This window comes from Anser brachyrhynchus (genome assembly GCF_964034855.1).
Source record: "Anser brachyrhynchus genome assembly, chromosome: 1".
Lineage (NCBI taxonomy): Eukaryota > Metazoa > Chordata > Aves > Anseriformes > Anatidae > Anser > Anser brachyrhynchus.
The window spans coordinates 67269624-67275715 of record NC_137694.1 but is presented as its reverse complement, the minus strand read 5'-3'; positions in this window follow the sequence as shown (position 1 = coordinate 67275715).

The following is a 6092-nucleotide window of genomic DNA, read 5'->3' as shown; positions in this document are numbered from 1 at the left end:
AGATGGTTTCTTTTACTATTAGCTAGTGTTCACATTTTTGTAGGAAGCTACAACATGATTTGTGGGAAGTCTTCACACCTAATTCTGGACTACACATTCTGCTAGACAGTCAGATGACTAAGCAGGGACCATCTCAGCTCTTCACCAATTTTGTGACTTTTGCCAACTTGTCACTCTGCAATGTTTGAAATCAAAATTGGATTGTATTAGAAATGATGGGGGGAGGGGGTGTTTGACAGAATTGCTTTATTGCCTGTCTCAAATAAAATGACAGGAAAATAATTAAGCTTTGGCCTTTGGAATGCCTTCCTTGGTAGAATCAAACTACAAAAATGCAATTAAATATTACATACATTCTATGACAAATACTCATTTCCACATTATGATTTCTGTAGTTACAGGAAACAGAACTATTATTGATTAAACAGACTGAAATAGTTTAATATTTTCTCTTTTCAAGAGCAAAAATCATGTAGATCTTCCTTTGTCATAATTATCTGAATAAACGTAACCAGCCATCTGTGCTCTGGAGAGAGAAAGATTCATGCTTGTGACTAATGCCCTTAAAATAAAATGAAATAAGAACTGTAGGCCCAACATTACTGTTGTTGGAAATAGAACAGTTCTACTAGAAACCTAACTCCACATCAAGAAAGCCTACTGCAACTCATCAATGCATATTATTTCTGGTCATGTTTGACAAAAAAGTAGCCAGCTACCTGCTCTGTCTCATGGAAAGCCAGAAAATAAAAGTGTTATTTTTTTCCAGGCAAAACCCATTAGATTTAATGCACATTGCTTTCAAGGCACTGTACTTAGTATTGCCTTATTACACAGCTCTACAAATATGCATAACAGAGTTCACAATTCACATGTATTACCTACGGTGCTTTTGGAGCTACATTGTCCCTTGTGCACATTATCCTTCAGTGCATGCAGTAGCTTCCCACTGAATTAAATGCCATCTACTTTTGGTACCATTGCCAGAAAAAATAGGCCTCTTTTCCTAATTTCCTTAATTCCTACAAAACCTCGAGAGGAATTACCCAAAGAAACTGTTCAGCTTTTTTTTTTTTTTTTTTTTTTTAATGTAAGAGAGAATAGCATTCAACAATTCATCTAGGTAGAAATGAAGAAACATTTCTTATTAAACAGGTGAAAATCTAAAATCTGTGTTGTCTTCTCTGCCAGCTTTATATTTAGTTACCTTGAACATAAGCCATTACTTTGTCTGTAGACTTATGTTCATCTATGAAAGCTCTGATACTTCTGGCATTTTAAGTTCAACTCATCACACAAGTTTGATAGTCTTAAGCAAGCAAAACATCACATAACACTAGAGTTGGATATAGTAACCACAATTTGTGATGCTTCATTACATGCATGTCAGAACTATTGAGGGTGGCCAAAAACAGCTTGCCGAGCAGTAAAATATAACTTTCAACTTCTCTTTACTTGTAACAAAAGGGCAAGGAAAGTTATGCAAAATTTATTTGAATTCTTAAAGTTTTAGAAGAAAATAACACATTTCACATTCATAGGCAGCATGCACAATCTTAAACCTGCATGCATAAGCAAATACAGCCATAAGCTAACTTAAGTTTGACTCAAAGAACCCAGCAGCAACACCATAAATACAAGCGAACCGATAAGAACATCTCGCAGCCCTCCACCAGAACCTCACCTCACTTCTCAACTGTGTAGAATTTCCCTTCTCTCATGGACTTGGAAGAAGATACAAATTCCTACAGCTGAATACTACGTGATATTGGAAAGATGCAAGTCCAAGAAGGAACCTTCACAGCTTGCTGACTCCCCTGCTATCAACCAATCTTGAGCCCAAACTCCCACGTGGATCTCAACTAAGGAACTAAGGATGACACTTTGGTAAGAGGGTCATGCACCTATGTAGGAATATAAAGCTTGTCCATCCTTCATCTAACGCAGGCTCATCTAAGTCTCATGTTACAGGGAAATTATCTCTAACAAATCTGTAGATATCCTCAACAGACTCGTCACCAGCTGCTATGACTACTTCCAAAGAAATATTTATTTAAATTATGATTCTCAGGTGTTCATGATATCTCCTAGGAGGTTTCCAAGCATTCCCTCCTGTTCTATATAGTAAATTATTTAAATTAGAAAATGACTATCGATATTTGGTACATTTTACAAGCAATCTTTTGCAGAGGTTTAAAAATCAGCTTCGACCTCTTGACAGTCTAACCAAAACAGAAAAGGCCAGGGATGTTTAAGAATAGTTCAGGACTCCAGTTTGCCAAAGGCCTTCCCACGTACCTTATATCATTACTGTCTTGACTTGGCTTGGAAGCATGGTTTTCATCACAGAAGGCCTATGGATTTGGCTTTTGCTCAGCTTCTCTCTTTCATATTAATTTTACGGTTATATGTTTCCTTTTACAACAGTTTTATGTTGGATTTTCAACTCAGCTTTATTTTCAGCACTTGATAATATTCCATCAAATGTTCTAATTCATCCTCTCCCACTGTTGCTGTTTGTCATCATTAGAAGACTGTCTTCAAGCTTTAAAAATGTGAATACAGAAATAAGTGCAGAGACAGGCCAAATCCTGGTACCATCATCTAAGAGAAAAATGTATTCTCCAATGGCACCGGCATTATCATATCAGAAATTCAAAGAAGATCTTTCTATTTTTATATTTCTTCAAGTAACATTGGAATACTACATGATGTGGTGACAAATACAGCATAGATCTGATTATTTACCAGGTAAGTTACAATGCGCAATCATTTTTGAAGGTTTTAATGAAATATTGCTTTCACTTTTTTTTAAGTCCTTCTGGTTATTTTTGAATTCTATGTCTTTAAGAAAAAAATGTAACCATACCATTCACCTCGGTATGCCTTGGAGCAAATTCTGTTACAGATGGGTTTGTATCAAGCATTAAGCTCAGGAGAATATGGGATATGGAACTGACCTTTTGCAGCTAATGGTGATTTCACAAACCACATAAAGGCTTCCAAGCTGATGTCCATCATACTCACAGTAAATCAAACACCGCTCCAGAAGTCCAAGAGAGAAAAATCATTTGCCTATTGCCTTTGACCAAGTAAAAGGACTTTTCACCCCTTTTCATTTATGAAAAGAAAAAATGAATTTCAACATACAGCCTGCTGCAGTGTTCTCCTATGGATGCTGTGGTTCACTAATCACTCTCAAAAAAGAATTCTTTCTGTCCATATTCCCTTACGTTTTCATTAAAGGAATATCCCATTACATACTTCAAAAAAGCCCTTGTTTTAAAATGAGTGTATAATCTCAAGAAGTATTCCCTGTTCAGAAGTTTCCTCCTGGCCTATCAAAATATGTGTGATTTTTTCAAAGAAATGAGATAATGAAATATATGAGATATTTAAATGTTAGTTTCTGAAGTCACAGCCATGACCCTGTGCGTACATATTTCCAGTATGTGCCACCACCTGTTCCATAAGCTGTCAGGTGCAAAGTGCATGCACATCAGTCACAATTTTAAATGTCAGAAAAGGGCAGTATTTCTTAAAAGTGGTTAGCAAACTGGATGGAAAGGAAAATGTGTTTGTGCCCTTCAGTCAGGCTTACTTGTAACATACTATGGACCTTATTACTTCATGAAAGAGTCCTGGGGGTCACCTAGTTTCTGCAAGGAAGGAAGGCACAGAAGACATCAGCAGGGGCTCCCATTGCAGGTGATGCTTGGCACCAGTGCTTGTAGCTCTGGAAAAGGTTTCTTGGGAGGAGCAAAGTTAGCCAAAGCCATCATGGCTTTCTTACCACCTCAGCAAGTGCACTTGAGGGTGTTGCAAGGATGGCAACATAAGTCCACTCAAGAAGCACCAAGATGGTGAAAATCCAAGCCTATAGAGGCAGAAGACAGCTCCAAGTCCCAGAGACAGTTTCCGTATGAGCAAGAAATAGACCACAGACAAATGATTTACAAGAGGGTGGTGGGGCACTTACCTTTGTCCTTGGAAGAGAACACAGAAATTAAACCATATATCCCAGTTGGTAGGCATAGAGGGTACATTTGCCCACGTACCAAATGCTGAGTTGGGGATCCAAATCTGATTTTGATCTTGATCTGGAGTATTTGGTTACAGAAAGTTATATGTTATTGTTTTGGGTCTGCACAAAGCATCTCTGGCACTTTTTAACATACAGTCAGGGGTAATTTTCTCTCCTCCCATTTTCAAACAAAAACTGCAGTAATTTCCTTAGGAGAGAGGCAGCATATGTTCAGGTTGCTGATCACACAGCTCCAGCAGTTGACATTTAATATGCAAAGTAATTCTCACAGTAACTACTCATGAGAAACTCCTTCCTGGCACAAAGCTCCTTAGCAAAAGATTAGCACCACACTGACCTTGTGCTAAATGGGAATGCTTGATAATAAAGTTAAAAGAGAATAACTGTCTCTCTCATGCACATCAGTAAAAAGTTATGGATAAAATAACGGGCTCTACAAAATACATCTTTGCAAGAAAGACTGAATTTAAATATGCCTGTTCAAGTTTTCTCTTTAAAGCCAATCTGAATGAAATTAAGATATGTAAAGTAAAAGACAGAAAAACATAATGTACTTAGGCATCCTGCAGCTTTCTCCTTTTAATAGTTTTAGAAGACTTAAGTTATCACTTTGAAATTACTGAAAATTTGAGAGTAAAACCAATAAAAACAAACAGCAGTCTACTTCAGTCCCACTAACGGTTTGATTCAGTACATTTAAAACAGGCTATTTCTGACAAGATTTCACTGAAAAATGGAAAGCAGTTGAAAAAAAATACTTTCAGAAGAAGAAAATAGTCTTGTTCATCCATGTTGACTATTTTGTCTTCCAGAAAACTATGTAAAATTATAGAAAAATATTATCTTGCCATAATTTTAGCAAACAAAGAAGGTGTTGATCTTTGCAGGCTTTTCTTGTTTTTAAACAAAGAAATGAGAACTGCTAAAATAAACAATGTTTTCATTAGATATCATCAGATTTAATTTTAAACTATTTTTAACCAGTCCTAAAATTGGAGATTTAAGATTAGTAATCGTGTATAGAAAATGCCGTAGTGAATTTCAACCCAAAATTAAACCAGTAAAAAAAGCAATAAAGATACTACCCTCCAAAACACCAGTACCCCACTGAAACAAATTTTAGCAGACAGCAATAGAAATCTAAAAAGATACATTTATGAAGAACTCCACATAGATCCACTCCACTAGATACCTTCAAGTAAAATTGCAAAGAGTTTTTATCACATTTTCCAGCCCCTGCTCCTCCTCTCCCCACTAGAAACAGTCAAGTTTTCAAAAGGATTTAATTATGTGTTGGGATTCCTCCCCATATTGTGTTACCATATGATGAAAAAATTTTAGTGCTTTTTCTGGTGTCAACTTCTTGCCTAACACAAAGCAACTTCATTTTACAACATACAGAATGAGAAAAATCATTCCTCCCCATTTGACAGAGTTGAAGGTTAAGTAAAGAGACGCTCACATATATCTGGAGAACGTAAACTTCAGTATGCCGATATAAGAAGCTGTTGTGTCTACCCTGCACCCAAATGCTTGGCACTTCCTCCTCATAAGAGCCTGCAGTACTTGTTCCTTGGCTCATATTATCCAAATTGAAGTGGATTGACTTAGAAGTAGGTCTTAGTGGCAATAGCCTGCTTGAACTGAAACACATTGGAGGGGAACTCATGTGAGCCACTTCACTCACAGCAGGTGATGGGCATCCAGGGTTGTGATTTCTTCCACCAGCACAGCCAGACCCTGAAAGAGGCAGTTTGTCCACAGCTAAAGCCCTGAGACAAACAGATGTCAGGCTGGTCTGCAAAAAGCCTGCAGGGACACAAAAGCCGTTGGCTTTCTCCTGTGCCATGCTGCGAGACAGTCCATGATGGGCCTCAGCTGTACACTTAACAACAATCCCACAAAGCTGTAAGATGCATATGTTAAATAGCAGCAGGGTGGAATTAGTACTGCATGCTCAGCATGAGGTTAAAAGGTTCTGGTAACTGAGAGCATGAAGTGATGTGTTGCAACAGTGATTTACCCAAGGTTTGTAGTAAACCTCCCT